This window comes from Pleurodeles waltl, chromosome 7, assembly GCF_031143425.1.
Source record: "Pleurodeles waltl isolate 20211129_DDA chromosome 7, aPleWal1.hap1.20221129, whole genome shotgun sequence".
Taxonomy (NCBI): domain Eukaryota; kingdom Metazoa; phylum Chordata; class Amphibia; order Caudata; family Salamandridae; genus Pleurodeles; species Pleurodeles waltl.
This window is the reverse complement of record NC_090446.1, coordinates 145,225,342-145,249,640: the sequence shown is the minus strand read 5'-3', so window position 1 is coordinate 145,249,640 and position 24,299 is coordinate 145,225,342.

Genomic DNA, 24,299 nt, shown 5'->3' with positions numbered 1-24,299 from the left:
TGTGGTGTGGGGTGCGTGAGTGGTGCATAGGTGTGTATAGTGTGTGGCCCTGGTTGTGTCAGTGATTTTGGTGTCAATCTCCTAGCACTAATTGTTGTTTGTAAAGGGTTGTGGGTAGTGTGGGTGTGTGTTTTATAGTGGTGTGGGTGTGGTGTGTGTATGGGTGTTAGGTGTGTGTGGTTTGAGTTGTCCAATGTGGTGGTGTTTTGTTTGTGTGTGTCCATTTTGAGTGCGGCGGTATGTACCACCAATGGTTTACCGCAGTTGAATGTCCGCCGTGGTGATTCGTGGGTCATAATGTGATGGGCAAAGTTCTGTTGCCGTAACGGTGTGGGTTTTGACACCGCCAGTTTATCACTGACTTTTGATGTGGCGGATTTGTGCCTGTGGCTGAATACTGACAGATTGGTGTGTGTGTGTCATAATATGGTGAACGGATATCCGTGGCGGCGGTGTTAAGTTAGCGGCAGTCAGCATGGCGGTAAGTGGGATTTACCGCCAATGTCATAATGAGGGCCTTAATCCCTTCCCTCTCCTGCCTAAACAACTGTAATACTGAATATCAACACCAACAATATTGTGGCATACTGCTATTGAGGCCAGAATAAGGGACAACATAAGTGCATATTGTAGGAGGCTGGACTAGCTTGTAGTGAGTCCCAAGGGGTACTTGCACCTTGCACCAGGCCCAGTTATCCCTTATTAGTGTATAGGGTGTCTAGCAGCTTAGGCTGATAGATTATGGTAGCTTAGCAGAGCAGCTTAGGCTGAACTAGGAGACGTGTGAAGCTACTACAGTACCACTTAGTGTCATATGCACAATATCATAAGAAAACACAATACACAGTTATACTAAAAATAAAGGCACTTTATTTTTATGACAATATGCCAAAGTATCTTAGAGTGTACCCTCAGTGAGAGGATAGGAAATATACACAAGATATATATACACAATAGCAAAAATATGCAGTATAGTCTTAGAAAACAGTGCAAACAATGTATAGTTACAATAGGATGCAATGGGGAAACATAGGGATAGGGGCAACACAAACCATATACTCCAAAAGTGGAATGCGAACCACGAATGGACCCCAAACCTATGTGACCTTGTAGAGGGTCGCTGGGACTATTAGAAAATAGTGAGAGTTAGAAAAATAACCCTCCCCAAGACCCTGAAAAGTGAGTGCAAAGTGCACTAAAGTTCCCCTAAGGACAAAGAAGTCGTGTTAGAGGAATAATGCAGGAAAGACACCAACCAACAATGCAAAAACTGTGGATTTCCAATCTAGGGTACCTGTGGAACAAGGGGACCAAGTCCAAAGGTCACAAGCAAGTCGGAGATGGGCAGATGCCCAGGAAATGCCAGCTGCGGGTGCAAAGAAGCTTCTACTGGACAGAAGAAGCTGCGGTTTCTGCAGGAACGAAAAGGGCTAGAGACTTCCCCTTTGGTGGACGGATCCCTCTTGCCGTGGAGAGTTGTGCAGAAGTGTTTTCCCGCCAAAAGAATGCCAACAAGCCTTGCTAGCTGCAAATCATGCGGTTAGCGTTTTTGGACGCTGCTGTGGCCCTGGAGGGACCAGGAGGTCGCAAATTGGACCAGGAGAGAGAGGGGACGTCGAGCAAGACGAGCCCTCTCAGCAGCAGTTAGCACCTGGAGAAGTGCCAGAAACAGGCACTACAAGGATGCGTGAAACGGTGCTCACCCGAAGTCGCACAAAGGAGTCCCACGTCGCCGGAGACCAACTTAGAACGTCGTGCAATGCAGGTTAGAGTGCCGTGGACCCAGGCTTGGCTGTGCACAAAGGATTTCCGCCGGAAGTGCACAGGGGCCGGAGTAGCTGCAAAAGTCGCGGTTCCCAGCAATGCAGCCCAGCGAGGTGAGGCAAGGACTTACCTCCACCAAACTTGGACTGAAGAGTCACTGGACTGTGGGGGTCAGTTGGACAGAGTCGCTGGATTCGAGGGACCTCGCTCGTCGTGCTGAGAGGAGACCCAAGGGAACGGTAACGCAGCTTTTTGGTGCCTGCGGTTGCAGGGGGAAGATTCCGTCGACCCACGGGAGATTTCTTCGGAGCTTCTGGTGCAGAGAGGAGGCAGACTACCCCCACAGCATGCACAAGCAGGAAAACAGTCGAGAAGGCGGCAGGATCAGCGTTACAGAGTTGCAGTAGTCGTCTTTGCTACTATGTTGCAGTTTTGCAGGCTTCCAGCGCGGTCAGCAGTCGATTCCTTGGCAGAAGGTGAAGAGAGAGATGCAGAGGAACTCTGCTGAGCTCTTGCATTCGTTATCTAAAGTTTCCCCAGAGACAGAGACCCTAAATAGCCAGACAAGAGGGTTTGGCTACCTAGGAGAGAGGATAGGCTAGCAACACCTGAAGGAGCCTATCACAAGGAGTCTCTGACGTCACCTGGTGGCACTGGCCACTCAGAGCAGTCCAGTGTGCCAGCAGCACCTCTGTTTCCAAGATGGCAGAGGTCTGGAGCACACTGGAGGAGCTCTGGACACCTCCCAGGGGAGGTGCAGGTCAGGGGAGTGGTCACTCCCCTTTCCTTTGTCCAGTTTCGCGCCAGAGCAGGGCTAAGGGGTCCCCTGAACCGGTGTAGACTGGCTTATGCAGAATTGGGCACCTCTGTGCCCAACAAAGCATTTCCAGAGGCTGGGGGAGGCTACTCCTCCCCTGCCTTCACACCATTTTCCAAAGGGAGAGGGTGTCACACCCTCTCTCAGAGGAAGTTCTTTGTTCTGCCATCCTGGGCCAGGCCTGGCTGGACCCCAGGAGGGCAGATGCCTGTCTGAGGGGTTGGCAGCAGCAGCAGCTGCAGTGAAACCCCATGAAGGGCAGTTTGGCAGTACCAGGGTCTGTGCTACAGACCACTGGGATCATGGGATTGTGCCAACTATGCCAGGATGGCATAGAGGGGGCAATTCCATGATCATAGACATGTTACATGGCCATATTCGGAGTTACCATTGTGAAGCTACATATAGGTAGTGACCTATATGTAGTGCACGCGTGTAATGGTGTCCCCGCACTCACAAAGTTCAGGGAATTGGCTCTGAACAATGTGGGGGCACCTTGGCTAGTGCCAGGGTGCCCTCACACTAAGTAACTTTGCACCTAACCTTTACCAGGTAAAGGTTAGACATATAGGTGACTTATAAGTTACTTAAGTGCAGTGTAAAATGGCTGTGAAATAACGTGGACGTTATTTCACTCAGGCTGCAGTGGCAGGCCTGTGTAAGAATTGTCAGAGCTCCCTATGGGTGGCAAAAGAAATGCTGCAGCCCATAGGGATCTCCTGGAACCCCAATACCCTGGGTACCTTAGTACCATATACTAGGGAATTATAAGGGTGTTCCAGTAAGCCAATGTAAATTGGTAAAAATGGTCACTAGCCTGTTAGTGACAATTTGGAAAGAAATGAGAGAGCATAACCACTGAGGTTCTGATTAGCAGAGCCTCAGTGAGACAGTTAGTCACTACACAGGTAACACATTCAGGCACACTTATGAGCACTGGGGCCCTGGGTTACCAGGGTCCCAGTGACACATACAACTAAAACAACATATATACAGTGAAAAATGGGGGTAACATGCCAGGCAAGATGGTACTTTCCTACACATATAGGGAAGTATAGATTTACTATTCCTAACTTCACTTTTATGTACCTTAAAGATATATGCACAGCGCAGCTACAGATATGTGGAGTTAGGGACAGAAACTCTAGACTTACTTACCTGTTGATATTTCATTTTTGGTACACTGGCCTCAGTATTCTGTCCCATGGATTTTATTGAGTCGATGTTCAGGAGGCACACCATCAAAGCCCACTGAGATGCCAGTTTTCTTCTATAGGTGTATACATTTACTGTCCTAAATTGTCATTGTAAGCGTACCTGCAAGACTCCCTATGCGCACATGATGGCTACTTATCCTGTTGCTATGTACAGTGGCCTTACATTATAAAGAGCCCCGGGATACAGCGCTAAGTGCAGTGTGTTTGCTCCTGAAATCATATGTTACAAGTTTGTGTACAAGATGCCACTATTGATTACATAAAAAGTTAAATAATAAAATATCACCATTTGTCTGGGTTTCCTGGCGCATGACGTATGGCTAGTCCCTTTCTTCTGCTCAGATTTCCGAATTCTTGTTGTATCCTTTTTGAAAGATGTAATCGTGTTGTAAACAGCTTTAGCTGATTTTGGCTTCATGGAACATTCATCATGTTGTTCGACTGTTGTAGCCCGATGACTGTCTTCAAAAGACGTTGCAGCTGTTCTGCACAAGTCTGCTCGTTCTGTTCTTTTCAACACGTATTTACTGTTAGTTTTCGTCGCCAAATGGCTTTCCGTTGGTTTTCCAGTAACTGCTCTATCATTTTCATGTTTTATTTCTTCAAATGATTCTCCTAACTGATGTTCTGTTTCATCACACATTTCTTGTTTTGGTGAGTCTTTGCCTTCAAATATTGAATAAAATGCCTGCTGTTTGATAACACGGTCGCTAAAGATCTGATCTTTAAAGACAAACAATAAATAAGTGATAAGAATAAAATACTCTTGCATTTAAAATGTAAATGTAATTTGGTTAAATGGTAAACAGTTATGTACAATGTTACTGTTCATTTTTATATTAATAGATCGTTGGGCAGAAAGTATTTAAAACGGATTGACAAGCCAGTTTTGTAGCATTAAATCACTCCGAATAGCTCAACACTCTTGAAGTATTCCCATTTACATGCTAAACCACCTTAACTATGGATCGATGGACAGTGAGTTGGGGTCAATACGATCTTGGGCTTTCTCCTGCTGGCTCCGAAACCTCTGCAGATTTTTATATTGTACATGGGTCTCCTGTTCTCCTCTCTTTCAGCAACTTTCACATAATTTATGTATTTTCCCTGACCTTCAATCCCCTTTTTGAACTTAAAACCTTTATCTAGTTTATGATGGTGGAGGCAAACCTTAGACTGCAGAGTAAAACTTATTTTTAAGTAGTCATAGAATATACACCAACATTTATAAATTTTTATCTGATATCAGAGCCCACTCCATGAAGTCCAGATGGACACAGATCAACCTCTCTGGTCATGCTGTGATCATATGTATTATTCAGAGGCTGCAACACACAGAGGCCCTCATTACAACATTGGCGGTAAAAGCCGCTTACCGCCGTGCAGAAGAGTGCCAACACACCGCCGCAGCAGCGGAGTTCCGCCACACTCATTATGACCCACTGCTCGGAATCCGCCAAAATTGAGACACCCACACAAGTCCGCCACACCAAAGGTCAGTGATGAACTGGCGAAAACAAAACCTCCACCATCACGCCAACAGAAATACGCCCACACTATCACGACCCACGAATCCACGCGGCGGTCTTTCAACCGCGGTATTTGTAGGAGGCTGGACTGGCTTGTAGTGAGTACCAAGGGGTACTTGCACCTTGCACCAGGCCCAGTTATCCCTTATTAGTGTATAGGGTGTCTAGCAGCTTAGGCTGATAGATAATGGTAGCTTAGCAGAGCAGCTTAGGCTGAACTAGGAGACGTGTGAAGCTACTACAGTACCACTTAGGGTCATATGCACAATATCATAAGAAAACACAATACACAGTTATACTAAAAATAAAGGTACTTTATTTTTATGACAATATGCCAAAGTATCTTAGAGTGTACCCTCAGTGAGAGGATAGGAAATATACACAAGATATACATACACAATAGCAAAAATATGCAGTATAGTCTTAGAAAACAGTGCAAACAATGTATAGTTACAATAGGATGCAATGGGGAAACATAGGGATAGGGGCAACACAAACCATATACTCCAAAAGTGGAATGCGAACCACGAATGGACCCCAAACCTATGTGACCTTGTAGAGGGTCGCTGGGACTATTAGAAAATAGTGAGAGTTAGAAAAATAACCCTCCCCAAGACCCTGAAAAGTGAGTGCAAAGTGCACTAAAGTTCCCCTAAGGACAAAATAGTCGTGTTAGAGGGAAAATGCAAGGAAAACACAAATCAGCAATGCAACAACGATGGATTCCTGACTGAGGGTACCTGTGGAACAAGGAGACCAAGTCCAAAAGTCACAAGCAGCTCGGAGATGGGCAGATGCCCAAGAAATGCCAGCGGTTGGTGCAAAGAAGCTCTTACTAGGCTGAAGAACTGTGAATACTGCAGGAACGACAAGGGCTAGAGACTTCCCCTTTGGAGGATGGATCCCCCACGCCTTGGAGAGTTGTGCAGAAGTGTTTTCCCGCCGGATGGACGCCAACAAGCCTTGCTACACGCAAATCGTGCGTTTGGCGTTTTTGGACGCTGCTGGGGCCCAGGAGGGACCAGGAGGTCGCAAATTGGACCTGCAGAGAGAGGGGACGTCGAGCAAGACAAAGAGACCTCAATGAAGCAGGTAGCACCCGCAGAAGTGCCAGAAACAGGCACTACGAGGATGCGTGAAACGGTGCTCGCCGAAGTTGCACAAAGGAGTCCCACGTCGCCGGAGACCAACTTAGAAAGTCGTGCAATGCAGGTTAGCGTGCCGTGGACCCAGGCTTGGCTGTGCACGAAGGATTTCCGCCGGAAGTGCACAGGGGCCGGAGTAGCTTGCAAAGTCGCGGTTCCCAGCAATGCAGCCCAGCGAGGTGAGGCAAGGACTTACCTCCACCAAACTTGGGCTGAAGAGTCACTGGACTGTGGGGGTCACTTGGACAGTGTCGCTGGATTCGAGGGACCTCGCTCGTCGTGCTGAGAGGAGACCCAAGGGACCGGTAATGCAGCTTTTTGGTGCCTGCGGTTGCAGGGGGAAGATTCCGTCGACCCACGGGAGATTTCTTCGGAGCTTCTGGTGCAGAGAGGAGGCGGACTACCCCCACAGCATGCACAAGCAGGAAAACAGTCGAGAAGGCGGCAGGATCAGCGTTACAGAGTTGCAGTAGTCGTCTTTGCTACTATGTTGCAGGTTTGCAGGCTTCCAGCGCGGTCAGCGGTCGATTCCTTATCAGAAGGTGAAGAGGGAGATGCAGAGGAACTCGGCTGAGCTCATGCATTCGTTATCTAAAGTTTCCCCAGAGACAGAGACACTAAATAGCCAGAAAAGAGGGTTTGGCTACCTAGGAGAGAGGAAAGGCTACTAACACCTGAAGGAGCCTATCAGCAGGAGTCTCTGACGTCACCTGGTGGCACTGGCCACTCAGAGCAGTCCAGTGTGCCAGCAGCACCTCTGTTTCCAAGATGGCAGAGGTCTGGAGCACACTGGAGGAGCTCTGGACACCTCCCAGGGGAGGTGCAGGTCAGGGGAGTGGTCACTCCCCTTTCCTTTGTCCAGTTTCGCGCCAGAGCAGGGGCTAAGGGGTCCCTGAACCGGTGTAGACTGGCTTATGCAGAATTGGGCACATCTGTGCCCAACAAAGCATTTCCAGAGGCTGGGGGAGGCTACTCCTCCCCTGCCTTCACACCATTTTCCAAAGGGAGAGGGTGTCACACCCTCTCTCAGAGGAAGTTCTTTGTTCTGCCATCCTGGGCCAGGCCTGGCTGGACCCCAGGAGGGCAGCTGCCTGTCTGAGGGGTTGGCAGCAGCAGCAGCTGCAGTGAAACCCCAGGAAGGGCAGTCTGGCAGTACCAGGGTCTGTGCTACAGCCCACTGGGATCATGGGATTGTGCCAACTATGCCAGGATGGTATAGAGGGGGCAATTCCATGATCATAGACATGTTACATGGCCATATTCGGAGTTACCATGGTGAAGCTACATATAGGTAGTGACCTATATGTAGTGCACACGTGTAATGGTGTCCCCGCACTCACAAAGTTCAGGGAATTGGCTCTGAACAATGTGGGGGCACCTTGGCTAGTGCCAGGGTGCCCTCACACTAAGTAACTTTGCACCTAACCTTTACCAGGTAAAGGTTAGACATATAGGTGACTTATAAGTTACTTAAGTGCAGTGTAAAATGGCTGTGAAATAACGTGGACGTTATTTCACTCAGGCTGCAGTGGCAGGCCTGTGTAAGAATTGTCAGAGCTCCCTATGGGTGGCAAAAGAAATGCTGCAGCCCATAGGGATCTCCTGGAACCCCAATACCCTGGGTACCTCAGTACCATATACTAGGGAATTATAAGGGTGTTCCAGTAAGCCAATGTAAATTGGTAAAAATGGTCACTAGCCTGTTAGTGACAATTTGAAAGTAATGAGAGAGCATAACCACTGAGGTTCTGGTTAGCAGAGCCTCAGTGAGACAGTTAGGCACCACACAGGGAACATGTACATGCACACCTATGAGCACTGGGGCCCTGTGTGACAGGGTCCCAGTGACACATACATATAGGCCACAAACCCATGAGCACTGGGGTCCTGACCAGCAGGATCCCAGTGACACATAACAACCATACTGAAAACATAGTGTTTTCACTATGAGCACTGGGGCCTGGCTATCAGGATCCCAGTGAGACAGTGAAAACAGTGACAAACACCCTGACATACACTCACAAACAGGCCAAAAGTGGGGGTAACAAGGCTATAAAGAGGCTACTTTCTCACACAACCCCCCCCCAAACGAAGGACAATAAGGCTAACCTTGGCCAGTTGAGACTTTATTGTCTAAGTGGTGATAAGTAGAGAGTAGCTCTGCAATAGACTGGTTACTCCCTTTATCATCCACTATATGGTTACTTCCCTGTGGGGATGTAAACCACCCTGTTTGGAGTTTTTTAGCTAGGCAACAATGTGAAGATGTATTTTCAGAGTTTCTATCAGTAAGTTTTAGTTTAGAGCAGTGGGAATTGTCCACTGAACCTATTTGTAGTGATGGAAATGCCAGACAGGGATGCTGTCTCAGTAAAGTCATAGCTGGGCAAAAACTTTGTCCATATGGCTGGAAGAGAGAACAGGGATGCTGTTTCTCTTGGGTTGGAGCAGGGCAGGGATGCTGTCCTATCAGCTCCACACTAGGGCAGGGATGCTGTCCTAAGTGTTGTGAGGCAGTGCAGGGTTTCTGCACTAAAGTTTCTCTGGGAGGGTTGGAGGGATGCTCCATGTTAACTAAAATGGTGCTCTTTTTCTCACCAATGTTAGTTATCCCACAGAGAGGTACTTCCACCTCAGGGAGTACAGTTTTGCCAACTGATGATTCCCTTGGAACAGGTGCCACCCCAGGAGAGGTTTCTCCCACCACAGGAATAGTATCCTGAATGGTAGGGTGGTTAGGGGATACCGTGATACCCTTTTTACCTGTTGATGGAGAGGGATCCTGAGTTTTCAGGCCTTCTCTCCTTTGCTTTTTCATTTCACTTGAAATGAGAGGGAACAATTCCTCAGGGATGCCCAGCATGGCTGCATGGGCATAAAACTCTACATCAGCCCAACCTGAGGCCTCTAGGTCATTACCTAAGAGACAGTCTACAGGTAAGCTAGGTGATACCACCACCTGCTTAGGGCCAGTAACTCCACCCCAACTAAACTGAATTATAGCTAAGGGAAGAAACTTAGTGGAGTTATGGACATCAATAATCTTATACTGTTGTCCAATGATGTGTTGTTCAGGAGGCACTAGGTTTTCAGTCACCAAAGTGAAACTGGCACCTGTGTCCCTGTAGGCCAAGGCCTCAACACCATTTATTGAAACTGTCTGCCTGTACTTATCCATTGTAAGGGGACAAGCAGCCAGTGTGGCAAGGCCAATGCCACTAGGTGTGACAGAAACTGTCTTGGGACTGATTACATCAGTTTCCACTATGGACCCATAAGTGAACCCAACTACACCCTTTGCTTGACTGTTGCCAGCAGTCCCACCACTAGTACCACTACTGCTAGGGGCACTAGAGCTTGATGTATTAGTGGTGGTAGGCTCAGGGGGTTTACCTGGACAGGACCTATCCCCTGGCCTATGGCCTCTGTTTTTACACACAAAGCACCAAGGCTTTTTAATGTGTGCAGGTTGGGAAGAAGAGGAAGAATTTGTTTTATCCCCACCCTCTGAAGAGTGTTTAAGATTTGAAGTGGGATCTTTGGTTTTACCCTTATCCCCATGCTTATCTTGAGATTTTTCACCATCTTTCTTCTTATTGCCATCTTTGTCACCCCCTGTATGAACTTTTCTGTTCACCCTTGTTCTGACCCATTTGTCTGCCTTCTTTCCCAATTCTTGGGGAGAGGTCAGATCAGAGTCTACCAGGTACTGGTGCAACAAATCAGACACACAATTATTAAGTATATGCTCTCTCAGGATTGTGCTATACAGGCTTTCATAATCAGTAACTTTACTGCCATGTAACCACCCCTCCAAGGCCTTCACTGAATGGTCAATAAAATCAACCCAGTCTTGTGAAGACTCCTTTTTGGTCTCTCTGAACTTTATCCTGTACTGTTCAGTGGTTAAGCCATAACCATCCAGGAGTGCATTCTTAAGAACTGTAAAATTATTGGCATCATTTTCTTTCACAGTAAGGAGCCTATCCCTACCTTTTCCACTAAATGATAGCCATAGGATAGCAGCCCACTGCCTTTAAGGGACATCCTGTACAGCACAGGCCCTCTCAAGTGCAGCAAACCACTTGTTAATGTCATCCCCCTCCTTATAAGGGGGAACTATCTTGTGCAGATTCCTGGAATCATGCTCTTTTGCAGGATGACTATGGGGAATACTGCTGCTGCCACCATGGGTATCTAAACCCAACTTCTGTCTTTCCTTCTCTAATTCTAAAGACTGTCTATCCAAATCCAGCTGTTGCTTCTTGAGCTTCAGTCTGGTTTGTTCCACTCTCAATCTATTGAGCTCCCTTTCTAACAATCTGTCATCAGGGTTGGTGGGAGGGACATTTCTAGATACAGAGGTATGATGGGAATGAACATAAGGAGACCTGTCCCTTACAGAGGGCACCCTAACAGCTTGGCTAACAGTATAATGTGAGAGCACACCATCAGTATGGTGTGATTCAACCTCTGTACCAACTATGCTAGACTGTCTAGTAATGGGCAGGCTGAGAAGTTTCTTTCCTGAATCTTTTCCTGGGGGAGTCCCTGGATCAGATTGAGAACCATTAGCTACTTTTTCACCAGATTGGGCACTTATGGCCTTATCCTGTACTCTAAGCATGTTAATTAACAGTTCTAAGGAAGGATTCTTCCCTACACTCAAACCTCTCTCTATGCAGAGACTCCTTGCTCCTTTCCAGCTAAGGTGATCATATGCAAGTTTGGACAGTTCAACATTTTGGCCTGTGCCAGACATTTTTAGAGAGAGTTAAAGTAATAGAAAAAGTGAAGAAAGTTTTCAGAACTTTTTGGAAAGACAGAAAAAACTTTTTAAACTTTTAAGAAATTTTTGAAAGTTTTAGAAGTACTTTTCAGCACTTAGAAAAGAGTGAAAAGAGGAAATGCAAAACTTTTTGGCTATGTGTATATACACTGACCTTGTTTTGTATATTTTTCTCTTATGAAAAGTACAATGACAAGAGTGGTAAGTAGTCTCAAGCACTTATCCCACCACTGCACAACCAATGTAGGAGGCTGGACTGGCTTGTAGTGAGTACCAAGGGGTACTTGCACCTTGCACCAGGCCCAGTTATCCCTTATTAGTGTATAGGGTGTCTAGCAGCTTAGGCTGATAGATAATGGTAGCTTAGCAGAGCAGCTTAGGCTGAACTAGGAGACGTGTGAAGCTACTACAGTACCACTTAGGGTCATATGCACAATATCATAAGAAAACACAATACACAGTTATACTAAAAATAAAGGTACTTTATTTTTATGACAATATGCCAAAGTATCTTAGAGTGTACCCTCAGTGAGAGGATAGGAAATATACACAAGATATATATACACAATAGCAAAAATATGCAGTATAGTCTTAGAAAACAGTGCAAACAATGTATAGTTACAATAGGATGCAATGGGGAAACATAGGGATAGGGGCAACACAAACCATATACTCCAAAAGTGGAATGCGAACCACGAATGGACCCCAAACCTATGTGACCTTGTAGAGGGTCGCTGGGACTATTAGAAAATAGTGAGAGTTAGAAAAATAACCCTCCCCAAGACCCTGAAAAGTGAGTGCAAAGTGCACTAAAGTTCCCCTAAGGACAAAATAGTCGTGTTAGAGGGAAAATGCAAGGAAAACACAAATCAGCAATGCAACAACGATGGATTCCTGACTGAGGGTACCTGTGGAACAAGGGGACCAAGTCCAAAAGTCACAAGCAGCTCGGAGATGGGCAGATGCCCAAGAAATGCCAGCGGTTGGTGCAAAGAAGCTCTTACTAGGCTGAAGAACTGTGAATACTGCAGGAACGACAAGGGCTAGAGACTTCCCCTTTGGAGGATGGATCCCCCACGCCTTGGAAAGTCGTGCAGAAGTGTTTTCCCGCCGGATGGATGCCAACAAGCCTTGCTACACGCAAATCGTGCGTTTGGCGTTTTTGGACGCTGCTGGGGCCCAGGAGGGACCAGGAGGTCGCAAATTGGACCTGCAGAGAGAGGGGACGTCGAGCAAGACAAAGAGCCCTCATTGAAGCAGGTAGCACCCGGAGAAGTGCCAGAAACAGGCACTACGAGGATGCGTGAAACGGTGCTCGCCGAAGTTGCACAAAGGAGTCCCACGTCACCGGAGACCAACTTAGAAAGTCGTGCAATGCAGGTTAGCGTGCCGTGGACCCAGGCTTGGCTGTACACAAAGGATTTCTGCCGGAAGTGCACAGGGGCCGGAGTAGCTTGCAAAGTCGCGGTTCCCAGCAATGCAGCCCAGCGAGGTGAGGCAAGGACTTACCTCCACCAAACTTGGGCTGAAGAGTCACTGGACTGTGGGGGTCACTTGGACGGTGTCGCTGGATTCGAGGGACCTCGCTCGTCGTGCTGAGAGGAGACCCAAGGGACCGGTAATGCAGCTTTTTGGTGCCTGCGGTTGCAGGGGGAAGATTCCGTCGACCCACGGGAGATTTCTTTGGAGCTTCTGGTGCAGAGAGGAGGCGGACTACCCCCACAGCATGCACAAGCAGGAAAACAGTCGAGAAGGCGGCAGGATCAGCGTTACAGAGTTGCAGTAGTCGTCTTTGCTACTATGTTGCAGGTTTGCAGGCTTCCAGCGCGGTCAGCGGTCGATTCCTTATCAGAAGGTGAAGAGGGAGATGCAGAGGAACTCGGCTGAGCTCATGCATTCGTTATCTAAAGTTTCCCCAGAGACAGAGACCCTAAATAGCCAGAAAAGAGGGTTTGGCTACCTAGGAGAGAGGAAAGGCTACTAACACCTGAAGGAGCCTATCAGCAGGAGTCTCTGACGTCACCTGGTGGCACTGGCCACTCAGAGCAGTCCAGTGTGCCAGCAGCACCTCTGTTTCCAAGATGGCAGAGGTCTGGAGCACACTGGAGGAGCTCTGGACACCTCCCAGGGGAGGTGCAGGTCAGGGGAGTGGTCACTCCCCTTTCCTTTGTCCAGTTTCGCGCCAGAGCAGGGGCTAAGGGGTCCCTGAACCGGTGTAGACTGGCTTATGCAGAATTGGGCACATCTGTGCCCAACAAAGCATTTCCAGAGGCTGGGGGTGGCTACTCCTCCCCTGCCTTCACACCATTTTCCAAAGGGAGAGGGTGTCACACCCTCTCTCAGAGGAAGTTCTTTGTTCTGCCATCCTGGGCCAGGCCTGGCTGGACCCCAGGAGGGCAGCTGCCTGTCTGAGGGGTTGGCAGCAGCAGCAGCTGCAGTGAAACCCCAGGAAGGGCAGTCTGGCAGTACCAGGGTCTGTGCTACAGCCCACTGGGATCATGGGATTGTGCCAACTATGCCAGGATGGTATAGAGGGGGCAATTCCATGATCATAGACATGTTACATGGCCATATTCGGAGTTACCATGGTGAAGCTACATATAGGTAGTGACCTATATGTAGTGCACACGTGTAATGGTGTCCCCGCACTCACAAAGTTCAGGGAATTGGCTCTGAACAATGTGGGGGCACCTTGGCTAGTGCCAGGGTGCCCTCACACTAAGTAACTTTGCACCTAACCTTTACCAGGTAAAGGTTAGACATATAGGTGACTTATAAGTTACTTAAGTGCAGTGTAAAATGGCTGTGAAATAACGTGGACGTTATTTCACTCAGGCTGCAGTGGCAGGCCTGTGTAAGAATTGTCAGAGCTCCCTATGGGTGGCAAAAGAAATGCTGCAGCCCATAGGGATCTCCTGGAACCCCAATACCCTGGGTACCTCAGTACCATATACTAGGGAATTATAAGGGTGTTCCAGTAAGCCAATGTAAATTGGTAAAAATGGTCACTAGCCTGTTAGTGACAATTTGAAAGTAATGAGAGAGCATAACCACTGAGGTTCTGGTTAGCAGAGCCTCAGTGAGACAGTTAGGCACCACACAGGGAACATGTACATGCACACCTATGAGCACTGGGGCCCTGTGTGACAGGGTCCCAGTGACACATACATATAGGCCACAAACCCATGAGCACTGGGGTCCTGACCAGCAGGATCCCAGTGACACATAACAACCATACTGAAAACATAGTGTTTTCACTATGAGCACTGGGGCCTGGCTATCAGGATCCCAGTGAGACAGTGAAAACAGTGACAAACACCCTGACATACACTCACAAACAGGCCAAAAGTGGGGGTAACAAGGCTAGAAAGAGGCTACTTTCTCACAGTATTCCATTGGCGGTACACACTGCCGCGCTCAAAATACACACACATTTACAAAACACTGCCACATTGGACAATTCCAAATACACACACCTGATACACATACACACACCACTCCCACACACCCATTACAAAATAAAACGTGGTCTCAAGACACCACCTTGCGGTTCAGCGGACTGGCGGCGGACCCCCCCTCCTCCCCCACAACTAACAACATGGGAGGAGCAAGTCTTGGCGATTCTGCATCCTGAGGGCCTCGCAGGAGTAGATGGAGGAATGCACTCTGGTAAGGCAATGCGTTACTACTATATCCCCCACCCTACCTGCATGCCATCACATACCCCCACCCTCGCCCTCACCCCCATCACTCCAACTCCTCACAAATGACCCAATATCACAAACCACACATCCCAACACCAAGCCCTGCATGCAACAACAAAGCATGGACACCCATCCCCAAAGCATGGCCACTGCACATACCCATACACCCCCCTAAACCACCATCACACAAGGTCCCACACAGGAATGCAAGTACTGGGGTACACGGTCACCCACCCATTGCACACCATGGCACACACAGATGCAATAAACATCCTTTTATACCCCTGCAGGACCCCTACCCAACGTCACTGCACAGGAGGGTCCACACATGTCCACACCACGAACAGAAGAGGCCCACAGTGATGACAGCAGCTCTGTCTAACTGGATCTAGATGACCAGCCCAGCCCATCGGGACCTTGGGACAGTTGGTTCCCCTGACACAGTCACAGGCCACCACAGAGATTCCCCCCTCTGGAAACACCAGCACAGCACCCACCCAGCGGGCCCATACCTCTGTCCCCAGGACACATCAATCAGCAGTGTGTCCACCACTACAGGGAACCCAGGCTAACCCACCACCCCAACAACAACAGGGACCTGGGGGCAGTGGCAATGGGCACACGGTCTAGGGGACAGAGGCCCAGGAACACAGGGGAACTGGGAGGGCTGCTGTGCGACAGGGGGAGGACAGGCCCAGGGAACCCACTCTTCACGAGGCCCTCTCCAACATCATGGGAGCATACCATCATTCCCAGGAGACGATGGCAACGGTACTGGCCAAGTTTCAGGAGACCCAGCGGCTGCAGGAGGAACAGTATTTGGGCTTCAGGGAGGAACTCAGATCCATCAATATCACCCTGGGCACCATCGTAGGGGTGCTGAAGGAAGTCCTCAACACCAGGAGGGACACTGTGGCACTACAAAGGCCCCTGACACTAGCCTGGACGATGAACTGCCCACCACCTCCGCTGGCGCTAGTAGACAGGAGGCACTGCCACAGGACCACCACACCAGCACCTCACCCCCTGCAGAGGGAGAACCACCCCGCAAACGGTCCCTGAGATCCAGGACAAAGACAGAAAACGATGCCAAGACCCCGCCAAGAAATGAGACCACCCTGATTGTCATCCTTCTGTCCCACCTTGTCACCCTGTCCATCCTCAAACTGCCCCAGCTCCACTTCCTATGCCCATTTGGGCAATGCACCTGTGAGACTAATAGACTGGACTCTGCCATGGACATTCCTCCACCATCACCCCTCACCATTTTACAGCACCCTCCAATATTGAGCACTTAAATAAACACCCTTAAAGCACAAAACAATCTGGAGTCTGTCTGTGATTTCGAAATAGTGTATTAGCAATTACAGTGGCAAAATGCTCTTTCAATTGTAATGTCAACATACCTATGTCACACAGCTCTAGTACATGAGGAAACAAAGCAGATGTCACACAGTGGGACCCACATCTGTGAAATTCTAAGGGAAAGTGACAACTCAGTGACCATACACTGGGTGAAAACGACAGACAGTAGAGAGGTAGTAGTGTTAAAGTACATGTAGTAGGCAGGTTTGTATTATTACCTGTGTCTCAGTGGAAGTATTGCAGGATCACCGAGTTCCTGTTGTCGATGTCCTCTTCTTCTGCTTCCTCGTCTTCACTGTCCACAGGCACCACAGCACCTCCATCTGGAACATCCTCCTGCAGAAAAGGCACCTGTCGTCGCAAAGCCAAGTTGTGAAGCATACAGCAGGCCACGATGATCTGGCACACTTTCTTTAGTGAGTAGATTAGGGATCCACCTGTCATATGGGGGCACCTGAACCTGGCCTTCAGGAGGCCCAAGGTCCGCTCTATAATCCTCTGAGTTCGCCCATGGGCCTCATTGTAGCGTTCCTCTGCCCTTTTCCTGGGATTCCTCACTGGGGTCAGTAGCCATGACAGGTTGGGGTAACCAGAGTCACTAGCAAATGGCGAGGGACACCTGTTAGACACACACTAACCTGTAGGGATATCCCCAGACCCAGACAACCATTCCCACTGACTTGCTTCCAGGTACTCACCTAATAGCCACACACGGTGCCTCTGGAGTTGACCTATCACATAAGGCATGCTGCTATTCCGCCGGATGTAAGCGTCATGCACTGAGCCAGGGAATTTGGTATTCACATGGGAGATGTACTGGTCTGCCATACACACAATCTGCACATTCATCGAATGATAACTCTTCCGGTTTCTGTACACCTGTTCACTCCTGCGGGGGGGGGAACCAAAGCCACATGTGTTCCATCAATGGCACCTATGATGTTGGGGATATGTCCCAGGGCATAGAAGTCACCTTTCACTGTAGGCAAATCCTCCACCTGAGGGAACACGATGTAGCTCTGCATGTGTTTCAACAGGGTAGACAACACTCTGGACAACACGTTGGAAAACATAGGCTGGGACAACTCTGACGCTATGGCCACTGTTGTTTGAAATGACCCACTTGCAAGGAAATAGAGTACTGACAGCACCTGCACTAGAGGGGGGATTCCTGTGGGATGGCGGATAGCTGACATCAGGTCTGGCTCCAACTGGGCACACAGTTCCAGGATTGTGGCACGATCAAGCCTGTAGGTGATGATCACATGTCTTTCCTCCATTGTCGACAGGTCCACCAGCGGTCTGTACACCGGAGGATGCCGCCATCTCCTCACATGTCCCAGCGGACGGTGCCTATGAAGGACAACAGCGAGCACAGAGTCAAACAACTCAGAGGTACGTACCCACAGCTTACACAGAACACGATTTGTAATCTGAAATTTGCATGTATGAGTGTTGAGACAAGGCCTAGGTATGTGTGACGCAGTTAAAAATCAAGCCATGTGGGCCCCTGAATTGGCAGCTGCCTGACCTGTAAAGTGGGACAATGGGATGTGAGGTAACTGCGCTGGCGTTGTACACCGTCGCGGTAGGCGGTCGAAGACAGCAGCACAATTCTGCATTGGTTAACATTGGACCCTATGGGTCCCAGGAGCCAATAACGATGTACGCTGGCGGTGACGGTACGCACCACCGCGGACTTGACCGTCATTTTCTATCTGTTCAATCACTCGATACCTGATCTTCAACAGGAGAGGATCTACACTGCAAGTGCTGCAGTGACCTCAGTCTGGAAGAGACAATGGCTCGTGTGTCTGGGGAAAGGGCCCCTGCCTTCACCACGGAGGAGTTGGAGAAACTAGTGGATGGGGTCCTCCCCCAGTACATGCTACTCTACGGTCCTCCAGACAAACAGGTAAGTACACTGGGAGCAAGCTGTATGGGCTATGCCTGTGTGGAGTGGGGTGGATGAAAGATGGGGGGGGGGGGGTAGATTGAGGCGTGCATGAAATGACGGTGAGTGCATGTGCCACATGGCAAGGGTAGGGATGGGGGCCAATGACTGTGACGGTGCAGTTGGTTATAACGTTTCTTTTTCCCCTGTACAATTCATGTAGGTCAGCGCCCACCAGAAGAAGGACATCTGGCGTGCCATCGCCAAGGACGTCCGGACCCTGGGGGTCTATCACAGACGGAGCACCCACTGCCGTAAGAGATGGGAGGACATTCGCCGCTGGAGCAAGAAGACGGCAGAGGCCCAGCTGGTGATGGCCTCCCAACGTGGCAGGGGGTTGCACCGTTGCACCATGACCCCCCCTGATGTTCAGGATCCTGGCTGTGGCGTACCCGGAGTTGGGTGGGCGCTTGAGGGCATCACAGCAGCCACAAGAGGGTGAGTACACTCTCATTCAGCTGATTTAGCGCGCAGTGAAGATGTCTGGGTGGGGAGGTGGGCTGTGGGTTTCCCTAGGCCAGGGCAAGTGTGCTAGTTAGGTCTCCTTCTTCTGGCAGACCCTGTGGCACCCCACCTGTGTACAGTGCCAACTACACCTAGTCAGGCTCCTGTGACATCCATGTGTGCAGATGTCGGCCACAGCCTTGTAGGCCATGTCCCAGGGATTGAACAGTGGACCCCAAGTGCGCGGCGTAGCGCAGGGGGCTTCTGTGTCTGTCGTGTCCGCCAACAGTAGCGGTAATGCATGCACTCAACATGTCTTTCTTCTGTCGTCCCCCCTTTCTGTGGTCTCCCTGTTCTTGTGTGCATTAGCATCATCAGGCGGAGGAGCAGTGGCACCGGAGCAGGAGGGAGCTGCATCCCACATGGCCCTGGAGGGCGAGACTACGGACCTGGAATTTACCAGTGGGACGGAGGGCGAGGAGAGCTCCACGGCGGGGACAGGAGCTGACACCAGTGATATGGACTCGTCCTCTGATGGGAGCTTACTTGTGGTGGAGGCCACATCTGTGCCCCCCGCATCTACAGGTACAGCCGACACCCCCCCTACCAGCACCCCCTTCCCAGCAGACCCTCAGTCTTTGCCCCGTGCCCACTCACCCAGGAGGGTGGGCATCACCTTCGCCCCAGGCACCTCAGGCCCTGCCCCAGTCACCCCTGCTGCCCTCAGTGAGGATGCCACTGACCTCCTCAGGTCCCTCACTGTTGGGCAGTCTACCATTTTGATTGCCATCCAGGGTGTAGAGAGGCAGTTGCAACAAACAAATGAATTCCTGGAGGGCATTCATTCTGGTCAGGCAGCCCTTCAGCAAGCTTTTCAGACTCTAGCCTCAGCACTGATGGCAGCTATTGTCCCTGTCTCTAGCCTCCCCCCTCCAACTTCCTCCACGAGACCCACACCCCTGTACCTCGGCCTACCCCAAGCACACCATCAGACCAGCATGCACACACCTCAACACACAAGGGAAGCTCTGGCAAACATAAGCACCACACATCCCACAGGCACTCACGCAAGCATCACACACATGCAGACACATCAACATCCACTGCCTCCACTGTGTACCCCTCCTCCTCGTCTCCCTCCTCCCTCCCAGTCTCGTCTCCACTCACACCTGCATGCACTACATCTACAGCCACTACTTTCATCACCAGCACACACACCACCACACCCCGCTCACGTTCAGTCACCACCCCCACTACCATTCACACGTCCCCTGTGTCCTCTCCCAGTGTGTCTGTGACGCCACCTCCCAAGATACACAAACGCAGGCACACACACACACCCAACAGCCATCCACCTCACGACAGCCTCCAGCGCATGCACCTTTACCCAAAATCACCAAACGTACACCTCCTACAACCACAACCTCTTCCTCCACTCCCAAACCCCCTCCAGCTACCCATCCCAGTGTTCCCAAGAAACTTTTCCTGTCCACCCTTGACCTCTTTCCCTCACCTCCCCCACCCGGTCAGTCTCCTAGAGCCCGACTCTCCAGGTCCCAACCTAGCACCTCAGCCACAACATCTCCGGGACCAGTGGTGCCAGTAGTCACCGGATTCTGGAGTGCACCAGGCAGCAGGGCAGCCAGTGTGGCAAGGAGCCACAGCACGGACAGTCCCCCACCTGTCAAGCATCAAAAGTTGGCCAGTGCCCGGCGGGAGAGGGGGAAGACTCCAGCCACCAAAGCCGCTCCCAGGGGTACAGGTGGGAGTGTGGAGTCAGCTGCGACACCTTCCAAGGTGGGGAAGGGGCTCAAGAAACCCGGCAAGTCTGGGAAGAGCAGCACGGCGGAGAAGACCGCCATCATCCCCGCTGCCCAGGAGGCCACCGCCATCAGCCCCGCTGCCCAGGAGGCCACCGCCATCAGCCCCACTGCCCAGGAGGCCACCGCCATCATCCCCGCTGCCCAGGAGGCCACCTCCATCATCCCCGCTGCCCAGGAGGCCACCGCCATCAGCCCCGCTGGCCAGGAGGCCACCGCCTTCAGCCCCGCTGGGCCAGACAGGACCGCCAGCAGCAGCCCCGCTGGGCCAGACAGGACCGCCAGCACCAGCCCCGCTGGGCCACACAGCACCACCAGCACCAGCCCCGCTGGGCCACACAGCACCGCCAGCACCAGCCCCGCTGGGCCAGACAGGACCGCCAGAACCAGTCCCGCTGGGCCACACAGCACCGCTAGCAGCTGAGTCACTGCCAAGGACCGCCACAAGCACCGCTGAACAGGACACCGCTGCCACAAGCACCGCTGCCAAGATCACCCCGCCACAAGCACCGCTGAACAGGACACCGCCGCCACAAGCACCACTGAACAGGCACCGCCGCCACAAGCACCGCTGAACAGGACACCGCCGCCACAAGCACCGCTGGCCCATGAGCGCCAAGGGCACTGACGCTATTGAGTCTGCCACGAGCAGGATGAAGCACTCTGGGCACAAAGCCCCCTCCAGAACCAGTGGAGAGATACATCCACTACCTCTGTCCTTGGCAGGATGAAGCACTCTGGGCACAAAGGCTCCTCCAGAACCAGTGGAGAAAGGCATCCACTACCTCTGTCCTTGGCAGGATGAAGCACTCTGGGCACAAAGCCCCCTCCAGAACCAGTGGAGAAAGGCATCCACTCACACAGTCCTTGGCAAGATGAAGCACTCTGGGCACAAAGCCCCCTCCAGAACCAGTGGAGACTGTTATCCACTTGTGAGACTGTGGCTTTGCACTCCCCAGGATTGAACAGTAGGCAAACCACCCACTATAGAGACTTGAGAGACTGTGGCTTTGCACTCCCCAGGATTAAACAGTGGGCAAACCACCCACTGTAGAGACTTGAGAGACTGTGGCTTTGCACTCCCCAGGATTGAATAGTGGGCATGGGGCCCCCTCGTGGATTTGGCGTTGTGCACTCGACCGGCTGAGGTGCTCCCCTTTCCCTTCCCCCTGAGGTGCCTGTTTTATTGCTATCTGATGCCCCTGCAGTGTTCTTTCTGTCATGTTCGGGTATTGAGTGTGGGCCTCGCCCATGCCGTGTGGGCCCAGTGTTCCACGGCCTTCAATGGAGCAATACCTGGACTACTATTCTTGGAATATATATTTGTTTATAGTGTATATAAATTTTTGCGTACTTGATTTTAATATATTACAATGGTTACACTCATTTCCTTTTGTCTTTGCATTCTTCCGGGGGATTTGGGGGGTGTAACTGTAACGTATCAACATGTATTAGTGTGTGTGTTGTAGTGGGTGAGGGTGGGGGTGTTGCGTGTTGCGTCTGTGTGTCCCTTTTATTCCCTCCCCCCTCCCCTGTGTCGTAGGTGTAGTACTCACCGTGGTGTTCGCCGCCGGCGTTCGTGCTTCTGGTAGAGGAGCAAGAAGATAAGGGCAGGGAAAATGTGAAGCTCTGGTTCCATGGCGTCCTGGTTCCTCGTGGGCTGTGTAGAGGTGAGCGTTTTCCCTTTGAAGTCCTGTTTCCGCTGTGTTTTTGTTCGCGGTGAATCCGCCCCGGAAAAGGTGGCGGATTGGTAGGTTGTGATACTGTGGGCGGTACATTGTCCTCCGCCTGTCTGTTGGCGGTGACCGCCATGCTGTTTGTTTGTACCGCCATGGCGGTCGGAGTGTTAAAGTGGCTGTCTTTCTTGGAGGTTTTCGCCACGGTCGTAATTCCATTTTTCTTTCCGCCGGCCTGTTGGCAGTCTTACTGCCGCTTTAACACCGTCCGCCAGGGTTGTAATGACCACCAGAGTGTTTACTGATAGCATAATTATTTAGTAAAACAGACCCAGTTTAGAGATTTTAGATGTAAATAAAAAGGCAGGGCAGGATAGGCTGACGTCCAACTTGCAACACATTCTGTATTTAGAAAGAGATGTAAAGTTTTAAAATTAAGAGACCTATCCCTTTCATATACAAACTACAAAATCCACTTGAAAGGAGGATGGACATCACACACATTTAGACATCCGAATTTTAAAGCCTGTTGGAGGCTGGCCCTCTATGCAGTGTACAAAACAAAGTACACTATGCAGAGGGTCCGAACAACCACATGTTAGTTTTCAGCGGTAAAAATCAGACCACCTAATGCTCTAATTTGTAAGGTAGCTGGTCGAGCAGTTAGGCTAATCCAGTAGATGTGCTAAGTATTTACTGTACTCAGAAATCCAATCATGCACCGCACACACTCAATGAATAACTCGAGACCAGAATTTATGAAAATACTTCAGACCTTTAAATAATTTTTTAGACCAAAATCTTTAGAATAGGTTAAGTACTTTTCTTGTTATGACTTTTTAAAGTTTTAGCAAAGTTTGGCCCATATTTATACTTTTTGACGCAAACCAGCGCCGGCGCTGGTTTGTGCCAAAACTTTTACCGCCGGCTAACACCATTCCTACGCACCATGCGAGCGCCTTATTTAAGGAATGACGTTAGCCAGTGCTGCGGAATGATCAGAGTAAAAAAAAATGACTCAAACCAGGCAGCGCCAGCGTAGGGGAAAATGGGGGTTGTGCATCAAAAAATGGTGCAAGTCAGGTTTGAGGGACTTCTGTCCCCGGGGCATGGTCATTGGGCACAGTGGCAGGTAGGGGGGACCAAGTTAGGCCCCCCTATGCCACTTTAAAATATTTTTTAAAATACTTACCTCCACTTGCTGTCGCTGGGTCCCTCCATCCTTGGGTGTCCTCCAGGGGTGGGCAAGGGTGGCAGGGGGTGTCCCTGGGGGCAGGGGAAGTGAGCCCACAGGTCCCTTAATGCCTGCCCTGACCCAGGCGTTAACAAATGACTCTAAACAGGTTTAGAGTAATTTTTTAAGGCCCTCCTGTGCGCCATTTTCACCCAGATGGATAAATATGGCGCATGGGTGTTTGAGTCATTTTTTGGACTGGAACGCCTACCTTGCATCTCATTAGCGCAAGGTAGTTTCCCGCATCCAAAAATCCATCCATATTTTTGGCGCTAGACGGGTCTAGCGCCAAAGTATAAATATGGAATTAAGTTTGCGCCGGATTCGCGCCAAACAAAATGGCGCAAATCCGGCGCCAACAGAGTATAAATATGCCCCTTAGTCTTTCTGTGCATGATCACACACCATTGGAATCAATAGGCAGTCACTTTTAAAAATGCATTAAAAATCGCACAGTTAAGTTACCACTCTCTTCTTTTGCAGGGTGGTCGCAGTGGTCAGTGGGCACCTCATGCCAGCTGGAGAGCCTCGGGCAGCTCCCGGTTTCGGCGGGAGCAACGTTGGAAAAGTTCTTGGCACAGGGCCACCTGGATGGGCCACTTGGAAAAGGTGCTGGATTGCAAATTCAAAGTGGCGCCTGGGGGTCCCCTTGGGTTGTCGAGGTCACAAGGGGTTGGGGACCCAGGGCACACAGCAGTCCCAGGGCAGCCAGGTGCAGGGCGTTTTGGAGGTCTTGGATGCGCAAAAAGTCCACTGGAGCTAGAGGTAAGCTTCTTTGGGGACCACTTACAGGACGACGGGAGCATTCTGGTCAGAGGTCCGGGGTGTTCCTGAAATCCCT